We start from the raw sequence: 13,577 nt of genomic DNA on the forward strand, positions 1-13,577 counted from the left end.
GACGTGGGATTGCTGCTGGTGCAGTGGAAAAAGTGTGAGGAGCTTTGGCGGGGGTCTGGTTCTTGTACCCCTCGGAGTTCCCAGTGGAGCCCTTCTGTCTCGGACATGGACGAGGGGAAGTTTGAGTTTCTGTGCAATGTGGAGCTCTCTCCCCACCCTGGGACGGTGTGCTGGGGGACAGGTCCAACACGGGGGATGGCGATGGTTCCCCCGGGGTTGGCTGTGCCAGGCTCCCTTGTGCCGCTCTGCAGTGATGCGGCTCCACGGGCTGCACCTCTCTTGGCACCCCTCCCCTCCTCCATGTCGGGGACAGGGCCCCGCGCCGGTCTCATCCTGTCGCAGGCAACTTTTCATTAAAATCCTTTCATTAGGATTTTTCCTACTGAAGCTGAGACCTTTCAGCAACAAAGTGTAAACAATGGTTATCTGCTGCTGTGCAATGCAACAGGTGGATCCGTGATTGCCCTCCTGTGGATGTTTGTATTTACTGACCACTCATGGCAGAGGTGCTCTTGCTGTATGACGAGACACAGATCATTGTTATTCATTCTTTTCGATTGTATACTTAGCTTAGCCTTCTGAGAAACCTTTCCATTTCTATTACTTTTTAGTACAGTTAAAATGTAGTATATATATATAATAAAATAATAAATCAAGCCTTCTGATCATGGAGTCAACATTCTTCTCTCTCTCTCATCCTGAAAACCCTTGTGACCACCATCACATCGTCCCAGTCCACACTGGGTTTGCAGGCAGTGCTGGCACCTGTGTCCGCCAAGGCGCCCCCTGCCAGGGCTGTGGCACGACAGGGCGCTGAGGTATTTACCTTTGGTGTGAATGCCAACACGGCCAGCGGGAGGCCGGTGGGTGCCCAGGGCCATGGCGCTTCCTTACCGAATTTGTGGACACTTTCCTCATGCCAGGTGACCGTGCGTCCGAGGAAACCCGAGCGTTTCTGGCAAGCAGCCAAAACCAAGTCCGAGGAGATGTCTGAGCCTGCCTCCTCATGGCATCTGCAGGGTCATGGAGGGGGCTTCTCTGGCTGCAAGGGGTGCAGGGGCGAGTGGTGTTTACCTGGCTCCCAGTCAATCATCTTCTCTTGTCCCTGTGGGGCTCAAGGACTGGGGCACAGCAGCTGCTGTGGCTTTGTCGGAAGGTCCCCAGGCTTTCCCTATGCTCAGGGGTGTTACTCATAACACCCATGAACCGCTTTTGTATAAGCTGGAGAGGGAAGTCCATGATGTGGTTGCTCAGCATGGTTTGGAGTCTGCTGAGGTTATGCAGACTCTCTGGAGGGTCGTTATGGATGTGCTGACACCTCATGACCTCTGTCGTGTAGCACATTCGCTTTTTTACTTTGTGCAGTTTGATGTTTTTGAGACCAAGTGGGCTCGTTTGGCAGCCCAAGCGGTGGTGCAGAATGCTGCACTGACGCCGCAGGGCCCCAGGCGTGTGGATATCACTGACATGCGACTGGGCACAGGGCTTTATGAAAATTCTCACGGGCACGTTGGCTTCGACCCCCTTGTGCTTGACCAGTGCCACACATTGGGCATGGCAGCGATTATTCAGACCCTGGAAATGGCTGCTCCAAGGCAGCCATTTGTGACCATTGTCCAGGGGGATGATGAGCCTTTCATGGCATTTGCAGCAATGCTGACTGCGTCTGTGGAGAGGCAGGTGCCTAATCCTGTGGCAAGGAGGATTGTGATTGCAAACCATGTGAGTTGTAATTGGAATGATGCTTGTAGTGGCTCATAGTGGCTCTGCCTGGTTTTCCTACTGTCTCTCAGATGGCAGAGGCCTGTGCGGACATCATCCCCTCGGGTTGGAAGTTGGCTGCTGTGGCTGCCGCTGTGCAGCCAGTCTGGGCAGCACCGCAGGGCGGGCGGCCACAGCAGGGGACTGCGCAGGCTGGCAAGAAGCAGAGGAAGAAAGCACAGAAGTTCAGATTTCCCATGTTCTTATGTGGTCAGTGTGGTAGGCTGAATCACATGTCCAATATCTGCAAGGGGACTGTTCATGTTAATGGCCAGGCTTTACCGGGCTCAGGAAACTTGAAGCGGAGCGCGCAGAAGGGACGCACCCAGACACAAGCTTCTCTCCATACCCAGCAACCAATGGAGGTCTCCTTTGCTGGCTTGCAGCCAGCACCCACGGATCAGCAGGTGTGGATGTCTGCACCACAGCAACAGTTGTCTTAGAATCTTGTAAAATACACAAGGTTCCCCTGGATTCCTTTGATCCCTTGGGTGGGGGCATGAGTGCTCTCCTGATGGGGAGATCTAGTGCCACCCTTCAGGGCATCATTGTGCCCCTGGGGCTCATTGATGCAGATTTCACAGGGCAGATTTGAGCCATGGTCTCCACACCCACCCCCTCCCGTCACGATCCCGAAAGGGGCACAACTTGCTCAACTTGTGCCTTTTAAGTCTTCTGTTTGCAGGACAGCTGACCGGTTGCATGTAGCTGGTGGCTTTGGATCCACTGGGCCGCCTCAAGTTCGCTGGTCTGCTGTCCTGACCAAGGACTGTCCCAAGATGCTGTGTACCCTCTCTGTTCCTGGTGCGACGCCATCGGAAATCCACCTCCGCTGGCTTCTCGACAGCGGTGCTGATGTCATGGTTCTCTCCCTTGCTGCCTGGCCAGGAGAGTGGCCCCTGGATCCTATGGGGATGTCTGTCGCAGGTCTGGTAGGGACAGCGCAATGCTACTTGAGCCTGCGGCCCATGCTGGTTGCGAACCCAGAGGGACAGACAGCCTGGGTTAGGCCTCCTGTTACTTCAACTCCTCCCAGCCTCTGGGGGAGGGATCTTCTTCTGTCTGGGAGTGCATATTGGGATGGATTTTTGATGGGGGCCACTGCAGTGAAGGGCGCAGAGTGTCTTACGCCTCTTATTCGGTGTCTGGTCGACAAACCTGTCTGGGAGAAGCAGTGGCTTCTCCCTCAAGACAAATTGGTAGCCCTTCACAACCTGGTGCAGCAGCACCTGGATCAGGGTGAAGCTGGCTGAGGGGCTTTGTACAAACAACGAACCAGACAGGGCTGCTGTAGAACACGCCTTGAGCTGCTTTAATTTTCAGCATCAGTCTCATTACATGGTTATGACAATGGGAAGATGCCAGCAGCTCACATTCCAGGCAGCAGACCAGGAACTTGATGGTACAACTTACTTTATACGTTTCTTGACCAATCACACAAAGCAAAAGCATATTGACAGCTGTTCTAGCCAATCACCATAAGCACACGTACCTTTGGTTAAAACAATGCTTTCCTATTTTGAATACAATACCTGCTTGTAAGCCCTAAAACACAATGCACAGAGCTCCATTATTAAGCTTTAATCTTCCTAATATCTTGCTAGATAAAATTTCTGTAGCTTACAGAGCTATTCTAGACAAGTGTTAATACACAGACCATTGTTCTAGTTGCCCTTGCTTTTCTACAGTTTAAATAATTTTTCTGCTGACCTATCTCATGGCTGCTGCATAGCTCTGCTCACAGTTCTGCTGTGTCTGAGGCCTGCATCTTGAAGCTTTCCCAAAATCCTCTAATTTTGTGGATTCCCACACAGGGTCATCTGGAGCCTTCTACCAGTGTCTGGAATACTCCTGTCTTCTGCATCAAAAAGAAATCTGGGAAGTAGAGGTTGTTGCAAGACCTCCAAAAGGTTAATGCCGTGATGGAAAGCATGGGGACATTGCAGGTGGGCATGCCATCGCCTACCATGCTTCCCTCAGACTGGTCGGTCCTCATTGTGGATCTGAAGGATTGTTTCTTTATGATTCCTTTGCATCCGGATGACAGACCAAAGTTTGCCTTCTCAGTGCCAGTGATTATCGAGGCTGAGCCCGCACAGAGATATCAATGGAGGACGTTGCCCGAGGCATGCAGAATTTTCCTGCCTTGTCTGGAGTTCACAAGCAGTTTCCTGATGCATGTCTGTATCATTATATGGACAACATTCTGGTGGGTATGCCCACCCAGGATGAGCTGCTGAGGATTCAGCCTCAGTTGCTCGATGGTTTGCATGCTCATGGACTGCAGGTGGCTCCAGAAAAGGTTCAACAGCAACCACCTTGGAAGTACTTGGGGGTCAAAATTCTGGAAGGGATGATCTGTCACCAGGAGGTGCAATTTGTGCATTCTGTGAAGACACTGAATGATGCTCAGAAATTCTTAGCTGTCATCACTTGGTAACGTCCGTACTTGGGGCTAACCGATGCACAGCCATCTCTTCTGTATGATCTGTTGAAACGAGACTCTGATCTAAAGTCACCTCGCATACTGACCCCTGAGGCATGTAAGGCGTTGCAGGTGGTTCAGCAAGCTGTTTCGGCTTGCCAAGTTCATTGCATTGATCCCTCTGTTGATGTCACTGTGTTCATCAGCACTCCAGATTTGTATCCCATGGGCATCATTGGCCAATGGAGTGACAAATGGTCTGATTCCTTGCATGTGTTGGAATGGGTTTTCCTGCCCCATCTGCCGCAGAAGACAGCAACTGCATTGTTTGAGCTGATTGCTTACTGGATAATCAAATGCCGGCAAAGGTGTTTGCAATTGATGGGTGTGGATCCCCCAAAGATCATACTCCTGGTGCAACGGGGGATTTTGACTGGAGCTTTGCAAACAGTGTGTCCCTGCAGAGTGCTCTGGAAAATTTTTCAGGGCAGATCATTTATCATCTGCCCAGTCATAGGTTACTGCATATGGCAAAATTCACACAAATCCCTTTGCAGCCCAAAAATACCCAGGAACCTGTGCAAGGACCCACCGTCTTCACTGATGGTTCAGGGAAAACAGGAAAGGCCATTGTTACTTGCAAGGATGGATCTGAGTGGCAGGTTCTGGAAGCTCATGAGGATGGGTCAGCCTAATTGGTTGTAACTGAGGGCTGCTGTCATGGCATTTGGGAAATTTTCCCAGGAACCTTTCAACTTGGTCATGGATTCCACCTATGTGGCCAATACTGCACAGAGTTTGGGTCATTCCATTTTGAAGGAGGTCAGTAATCCTGCCTTGTTTCATTTACTGAAGACCTTGTGGTGTGCCATTCAGGCCCGGGTTCATCCATTCTATGTTCTGCATGTGAGGAGTCACACCAATTTGCCAGGCTTTATAGTGGAAGGTAACACAAGGGCTGACAAGTTGGCTAACCCAGGGTGGGTAGCGCCTCAGCCTGATACACTCGCGCAGGCCGAGGCATTGCATGGGTTTTTCCACCAGAATGCACATACCCTGCAGAAGCAGTTTCAGCTGACGCCAACTAAGGCTCATGACATTGTTGAGTCATGTGATGACTGCCACGCACTTGCGCCGCCTTTGCCGGCAGGGGTAAACCCCAGAGGCCTTAGGGCCTTGGAGCTTTGGCAGACCGATGTCACCCAGATTGCCGAGTTTGGCTGACTCAAGTATGTTCATGTCATGGTGAACACGTTCTCCTCTGCCATGTGGGCTTCGGCTCACACATTTGGGAGAAGGCCCGTGATGTCCTTGCCCACTGGAGGCAGGCCTTTGCCGTTCTGGCCATACCTTCTGCTGTGAAAACTGACATTGATCCTGCTTACGCATTGCAAAAGGTGCAGCAGTTTCTGCAGTTGTGGGGTGTCTCACACAAGTTTGGTATCCCTCATTCTCCAACTGGTAAAGCTATTGTAGAATGCGCTCATGGTACTCTGGAGCAGGTTCCTCAAAAACAGAAAAGGGGAATGCACGGTGAAACCCCGCACAGTTGGTTGGCAAAAGCCTTGTGCACAATCAGTCATCTCACTGTGCCCCTGTTTTGCGGAGAAAAGAAGAAACCTCACAACTTTGTAAAATTTGTAAAGCCTGGTATGCTTTTATTACGATGCGCACCGGATGCAAGCCTCCCCAAAAAGGCAAGCGTGCCTCTGAAGACCTCAGGTCTTCTTTTATCCCCCTTCCAAATGCATATGCATACAGTTTCACAATAAGTTCATACATATTCATTCCGCGTGACATTTAGCACCAGTTCTTCTTTATCAAAAGAATTTCTAGGTGTGGGGCAGATTGACCTTGTGGTCATTTCTGTTTTTCTTTCTCTGTCTCCTTGCTGTCTCTGGAATGCGGCTTTCCTTCAGAGCTTTGGCCCCTACAGACCTCTCACCTCTTCCCGGCACTTCACCTAATTCAGAATGGATCCCACTCCATCTCATTCCCCCCTTTCCTAGGAAATAAGTAAATTATTTTACTTAAGGAAAACCTCCACGACAATAAGTGTCTTTTAACGCTTCACCATGTACATTTGACACAGAGGTTAGTACAGCTATTTGTTGTGGCATTCTCCTGTCCCAAATTAACAATATAATAGATAATCCTAAGCTTATCCCAACTAATATTAGTGAAACTACAATGGAGTGGCACAACTTATTAAAGATTCCATTTGCAGTTTGTGACCACCCAAAGATCACATCCCACCAGTGATGATCCATATTCTGTTTTATTCTTTGTAGAACCCTGGTTATCTCCTTTCTATCGTGTTGGAACAGTAATTAAGGTTTTCTTTCCACTTTCTTGGATTTCCTTTAGGATTTCCGATAGGTCTTGGTGCTTAATTAATTGTTTCACTAATGTAAGGTTCATCCCAATAGGGGTAGGTGGTAGTCTGTGATACATCGTGTAATTAGCTTTAATCAGCTGGTGGGATGTCACTGGGGCCAAGTACGAAAAATCACACTCGATAATCTTAACAAAATTACAAATACAGAAGTTAGAATGATTTCTACTAGACAGAATAACATCATTGCTATCAATTTTTACTGCAGCACAGGCAGTCCTCAGTCACACACACCCTTTTCCAGTATATACAAGTACAGTTTTCTGGTCAGTGACTGGATGAACTTCAAAGTGACAAATACTCTGTTCAGTGTCCAAACACACATCCTGAGCATTAATAGTATTGCTTTCACAAATGAATCCCATCTGTTCTCTAGTAATGCAGGATTCTAAGTTTACTGTCTGCCACTTTCCATTCATCTTTCATGCCCACACTCTATGTTCTGAAGGATAGAGTATTGTTTTTTCATGGTTTAATCCTAGGGCAATGATGGGATGGATAACATAAACAGTGGCATTACGTATGGTAAGCACAAAGGCAGTTGCTACTTTAGAAACAGGATCATAGGTGAAATTCACCATAGTCCACCAGGATTGAAATTTCCTTTCAAAATCAATTGCATTATCCCACACAATCTTCCGAATTTCAGCTGGAAAATTACCTTCACTCCCTTCCCGTATGATCAGAGCTGCTGTTGCCTGCACCCATAATTGTGCTTGTATACAACTGAAAGCTAAAGACACATTATCTTGAACTGTACTAAGTGCTTCTACTATCAGCTTGTGGTCTTGGTCCCCAGCCATTTCATTTCCCACTTTGACAGTACATTTGAAATCTGCCACTGGCTAGTTCCTAATGCCAATAGAGATGACTGTAAGGGTTGCTTCAATTTTGTTAGGCTACCTCATTTAAAACTCCTAATCCTGTCCCTAATAAGCCAGTTAGGTCCTTTCTTGTTCTGCTCCTGAGGTATGCCTGTTTTTGCAACCATGTTGTCCAGCCCTCAAAGGAAGTTTTTAGAAAGGAGGAGCAGGCTGGTTGGATTTTTGAGATGTTAATTTGCATTATCAACATCACATGTTTGAGAGACTTTTCTGGATTGAATAATAGTTGTTGCTCACTCACATTCCTTACTACATAGGGGCCTATTCCATACACCTCAGGTTCAAGTTTGGGTTGAGTCTGAACTATTTGAGTCTTGGTGTTGGCTGTATAGGATCCTGTTGTGGTAAAAGGTGTAGTGTCTATTTTGAATTTAAATGAAAGCCCGATATCTTCGTGTGCCCAGAGGCAAGTTATTTCTACAGGCTGTATTCAGGTGAAATTACACCAGCAGTCTGATTCATTTAGGCTATCACAGATTTCCTGGTGTTCATATGCACCAGGAGAGGTTGAGACACTAATTTCATTTGGTCTCTCATAAGCCGTCCCATTTATCATCCGGCACCCTACCTTGATTTCTTCCCCTCTAATCCCTTGAAGTGTCCACAGTTTCTGTTCCTGTTATTCCTGCTCCTCATATACCTGATCTCCATGAATTACCACAGTGGATAGGTTTAAATCCTTTATCTCAGAAGGTTTTCCCATGGATCCAGTATACTGATTAAACGTCTGGGACCAAGGTCATTCAGCATTGCTCTGAATAAACGTACTCTCAAGTTCTAAAACTTCAGTTATGATTACACACAAAACAATTCTACAAACTAAAATATGAGTTACTCCCAACCGCAATATACTCATTTTGCCCGAGTAAGTTTTAGTCTCAGTTCATTGTCTCCTGGCGTCACTCCTCAAGGGGTTTCTGGGCCTTCTTCACCCGAGAGTGATGAATCCAGGCGTTCTGCTCCTTGATTCTGATTGCAGTGAAGGTGGTGAGAAGCACTTGGAATGGTCCCTCCCACTGTGGTTCCAAGGTCTTTTCTGTAAGAGACTTAACATATACATAATCTCCAGGTTGTATGTTATGTACTGGCCCATCTAACTCCCGGCTCCAAGTTCCAGCCACATGTTTCTCAATTTCCTTGAGCTGTTTGTTTAAGGCCACCATGTAGGTGGCTAGTGTTACCTCTCCAATATGGGTGGACACTCCCTTTTGTATTCCATATGGTCTTCCAGAGAGTATTTCAAAAGGGCTCAACTTTTCTTTAGCTCGAGGTTTCGTTCGAATTCGCAATAGTGCTAGTGGAAGAGCTTGGGGCCAGGGTAGATTAGCTTCCTGCCCCAGTCTTATGATTTGCTGTTTAATCAAATGATTCATTTTCTCCACCTGGCTGCTTGATTGGGGGTGGTATGTGGTGTGAAGTTCCCAGTCTATGCCCAGGTGGCTACTAATCTGTTGCACTATTTTGGAAATGAAATGTGATCCTCTATCTGAGGATATTGTGGCTGGAACTCCGAAGCGTGGTATTATTTCTTGTAATAATACTCTGGTCACTTCTCTAGCTTTGACAGTTCTGGTGGGGAATGCTTCTGGCCACCCTGAAAATGTATCTGTCAATATCAGCAAATATCGATACCCCCCTTTCCTTGGGAGTTCTGAAAAGTCAATTTGCCACTGTTGTCCAGGCCCATGGCCTCTCCCAATCTGACCGAGCTTCGGTCTGGGGGTATTTTTGGGGTTAGTCTGGAGGCAAAGATCACACTGTCGGGTCACTTGAGTAATAGTGGCATATAAATTCCTAGCAACAATTCTTTCAATCAGGTATGTGTATAGGGCATTTATTCCCCAGTGCGTTTTCTGGTGTTCTTCCCTTACTAGTGACCACAATAGATGGGAAGGGATTACCAGTTTCTTTTCAATGGTAGCCCAGACTTTTTGGTTATATGTCCCTTTTTGATCTTCAATTAATTTCCTATCTCTCTTGTTGTATTCTGGCTTACCTTCAAGGGAGATTTGTCCATCTGGAATAAGGACTCCTTCAGTAGCTACCTCACCTTTTGCTGCCTCTTTTGCCTCTCTATCTGCCAGCTCATTTCCTTCTTCCAATTCTGAGCTCACATTTTGGTGTGCCTTAATGTGCATAATTGCTACCTTTTCAGGCAGCTGAACTGCTTCCAGCAGCTGGATTATCTCTTGTGCATGTTTGATGTTCTTTCCTTCTTTCCCTGTGAGGTAAGCAGTCCTCTCTCCTTCCAGATGGCCCCATGTGCATGTACAACTCCAAATGCATACCTCGAGTCTGTGTAGATGTTTATTCTCCTCCCTTTTGCCCTTTTCAAGGCACGGGTCAGGGCAATTATCTCAGCTTTCTGCGCAGAGGTACCTGTTGGTAAGGGTCCAGACTCGATTACCTCTCTGCAGGTGGTCACTGCATACCCAGCATGTTGCTTCCCATTGGCGACATAGCTGCTCCCGTCAGTGAACCAGGTCTCTGCATCATCCAGATGGGTATCCTTTAAGTCTGGGCGGCTGGAGTAGGTAGCTTCAATGGTCTCCAGGCAATCATGGTGTACTGCTTCTCCTTGATTTCCACTGAGAAAGGAAGCTGGGTTGACGATATTAGTCACCACGATCTCTATATCATCTTGCTCTACCATGATGGCCTGGTATTTCAGAAACCTCTGTGGTGAAAGCCAGTGGCCACCCTTTACTTCCAGTACTGCGGACACTGTGTGGGACACTAGCACAGTCAATTTTTGTCCCAGAGTAAACTTGCGTGCCTCTTGAATGTTCAGCACAACTGCTGCTACAGCTCTGAGGCAACCTGGCCATCCTTTGGCTGTTGCATCTAGCTGCTTAGAGAGGTAAGCAACTGCCCTCCGGTATGGACCCAAGTCCTGAGCCAGCATTCCCAGGGCAATTCCCTGTTTCTCATGGGAAAATAGGAAGAATGGTTTACTCACATCTGAAAGTCCCAGACCTGGAGCTGACATGAGAGCATCCTTCAGCTGGTGAAAGGCCCGTGTTGCTTCTTTTGTCCACTGGAGATCTCTGCTTCCATCGGCAATCAGAGCATAGAGGGGTCTGACAAGCAGTCCATAATTATAAACCCACAGTCGGCACCATCCTGCCATCCCTAAGAAGGTTCGGAGCTCTTTTATTGTCTGGGGTTTTGGGGTTGGGCATATGGCTTCCTTGCGAGCCTGCCCTAAAGTCCGTTGCCCAGCACTCACCTCGTACCCCAGGTAGATAACTTTCTGTTTCACTACCTGTGCCTTTTTCTTTGATACTCTGTATCCTTGGAGTCCTAGGAAATTCAAAAGGCTTACCGTCCAGGCCACACATGCTTCCCTCGTCCGAGTGGCCACTAGAAGGTCATCCACATACTGCAAAAGCCTCCCTCCTTCCTGTGGAGCTTCCCAGGACTCCAGATCCTTTGCAAGTTGCTCCCTGAACAAAGTAGGGGAATTTTTCCAGCCTTGGGGTAGTCTGGTCCATGTGAGCTGGGTTTTGTGCCCACTTTTAGGGCTTTCCCATTTGAATGCAAAGATTTTTTGGCTGGCTTCATGGATGGGGAGGCAAAAGAAGGCATCCTTTAAATCTAAAACAGTAAACCAGGTTAGCTCAGGTGTTAGGCAAGTTAATAAAGTGTATGGATTTGCTACCACCGAACACAGATCTTCTGTTATTTTATTGACAGCCCTCAAATCCTGTACTATCCGGTATGACCCATCAGATTTCCGAACAGGTAAGATGGGAGTATTGAAATCAGATTGGCATTCTTTCAGTAATCCTAACCGCAGAAAATTTTCGATTATTGGGCTGATTCCTTCCCTATCCTCTTTCTTTAGGAGGTACTGCTTGATTCTCACTGGTTGCGCCCCCTCCTTGAGTTTGATTACTATGGGGGAGGCATTTTTCGCCCTCCCTGGCACATCAGAGGCCCACACCCCAGGAAATACCTGACCTAGTATTTCTTCATCACTTTCTTCCTTAATGCCAATAGCTGTCAGAGTTAAACTTAATACCTCTAAGTACTTTTGATCATTCACCTCCAGAGTTATTTCCCCATTTTTGAATGTAATGGTTGCTTGTAATTGTTCCAATAAATCTCTCCCTAAAAGTGCTTAATTCACCAAATTAGGCATGTACAAGAATTTATGAATACTCTATTGTTTTCTCAATTTATACTTCAAAGGTTTACAAAAATGTGCCCTTTCAGACTGGCTAGTTGCTCTTTGCACTACAACATAATCATTTTCTACTGGTACTAAAGCTTTATTTAAGACTGAATATGTAGCTCTTGTGTCAACTAAAAATCCTACTCTTTTCTTCTCTTAGCTTCATTGTTATGGATCTGCTGGCGTAGAATCCCCTGGTCCTCTTCAGTTGTTTTGTACGTGTGCAGCTATCTGTTGGTCACTCCTTCTTCGTTCTGGGCATTGGCTTTTCTAGTGACTAATTCTTTTGCAGATTGCACACTGGTTCTTGCTTAGCTGAGGTGGTCTTTGTCTTGGCGGTCTCTGGTTGTATTTCTTCTGCTTTTCTTCTTGTACTACTGCCACTAACTTTTTCATTCTTTGTTTTTATCTTTCTTCTTGGTTACTAAATACTCTCTAGGCTTCTTCTAACAAGGCTTAAAGATTCTTCTCATCTGGTCTCTGAATTTTCTGAAGTTTATGCCTGATATCTCTAGCAGACTGCTTTAAAAATGAATTAACTAGTTGATTTGTCCCTATCTCAGACTCCAGATCTAATGATCTATGACGACGCATAGTATTCCTTAAACACTCTAGAAATTCAGATGGAGTCTCAGAACACTTCTGCTTAAGAGAATATAAGGCAGACCAGTTTATGGTTTTTGGAATAGCTCTTTCTACTCCTGTTGCTATCTACTCTTGATACTCTGCTGATTTCTTTACCTCTGCCGACACATTAGGATCTCGTTCTGGGTCTTGGAGGGGGAAATGTTCTTTCACATCTAGCTGTGTGGCTTTACAGTAATCTTCTGCCCAATTCTCTGCTGTCTTTAGGATCAGCTGTTTCTCTGTTTCAGTGAAAGCATCTAGTAGTAGCTGGATGTCAGCCCAGTCTGGATTGTGTTGTTTGATAACATATCATAGGCATTTGGCAGTGAGTATCAGGTCAACACAATAATTCTTCGCAATCTTTTCTCATGCTTCTAAATCAAGGGTGGTAAATGGCACTTTAATCATTAATTTGGCTCCTTCCTGTCCCACTGCCTGTCGCAGAGGAGCCTGTAGCACTACTTGCTTCTTAGTTCTAGATGCAACTGGACTCCCACGGATGGGGTGGGTTCTAGTAGATGTGCATTCTCTACTTGAGTCCTCCTCCTTTTTGGGGAAGTACTCTTCCTCTTCATCTTCAGTTTCAGCTTCAACTTCTCTAACCTCCCCCCCTCGGGGAGGAGGTGGAGGAGCTTTCACTCACTCAAATGTGTCTCGTTCTTGCTCCTCAGAACGATAGACCTTATCTGATCTCATACACTGTTGTCCTATACTGCATGCTGAACAACAGCATTTGATTTGCATTCTCTTTGTCTTGTTATCTTTTTCAAGGGCTAAGACCAGTAGGTCTGAGGGTGATTTAATCTCACAGTCTTTTTGCTACTCTTGGTGATTTCCTAAAACAAAAAACTTATCAGCATACGAGACCTCATCTCATTAACTTTCTCGTCTTAAAAACAACATTAACTGCAGTAAAGTATTATAGTCTAGGGTTCCAGTGGGTGGCCACTTTGCTCTGTCTTCTAACTTGTATAAGGGTTATTAGTGTGTGCAATACTGGATTAGATTTTTTTTATTCTCAGAGCTCCCCCGGCTAGTGACTTCTTTCTAGTGGGCTAAGATGCACCCTAAGGGGTTGGCCTGTGGAACTTCTTTGCTCTGGTTAGTTCTCATTATTTCCTTCTTGCCCTATCTCGCTTCCACCCAAACCTCTTTTCAGAGGACTTCACAGTAGCTTCTCAATCTTCCTCCCACACACTCCAAGTGGCAGGTATCAGATGCGATTTCCCACACACAAGTTTTAAAATCTTAGACTCTGAATCAGCTTGATCAGAAACTTCTAATCTACACTTGGGGCACGTGCTCTGT

The sequence above is a fragment of the Melospiza melodia genome, unplaced genomic scaffold, assembly GCF_035770615.1.
Source record: "Melospiza melodia melodia isolate bMelMel2 unplaced genomic scaffold, bMelMel2.pri scaffold_54, whole genome shotgun sequence".
Classification (NCBI taxonomy): domain Eukaryota; kingdom Metazoa; phylum Chordata; class Aves; order Passeriformes; family Passerellidae; genus Melospiza; species Melospiza melodia.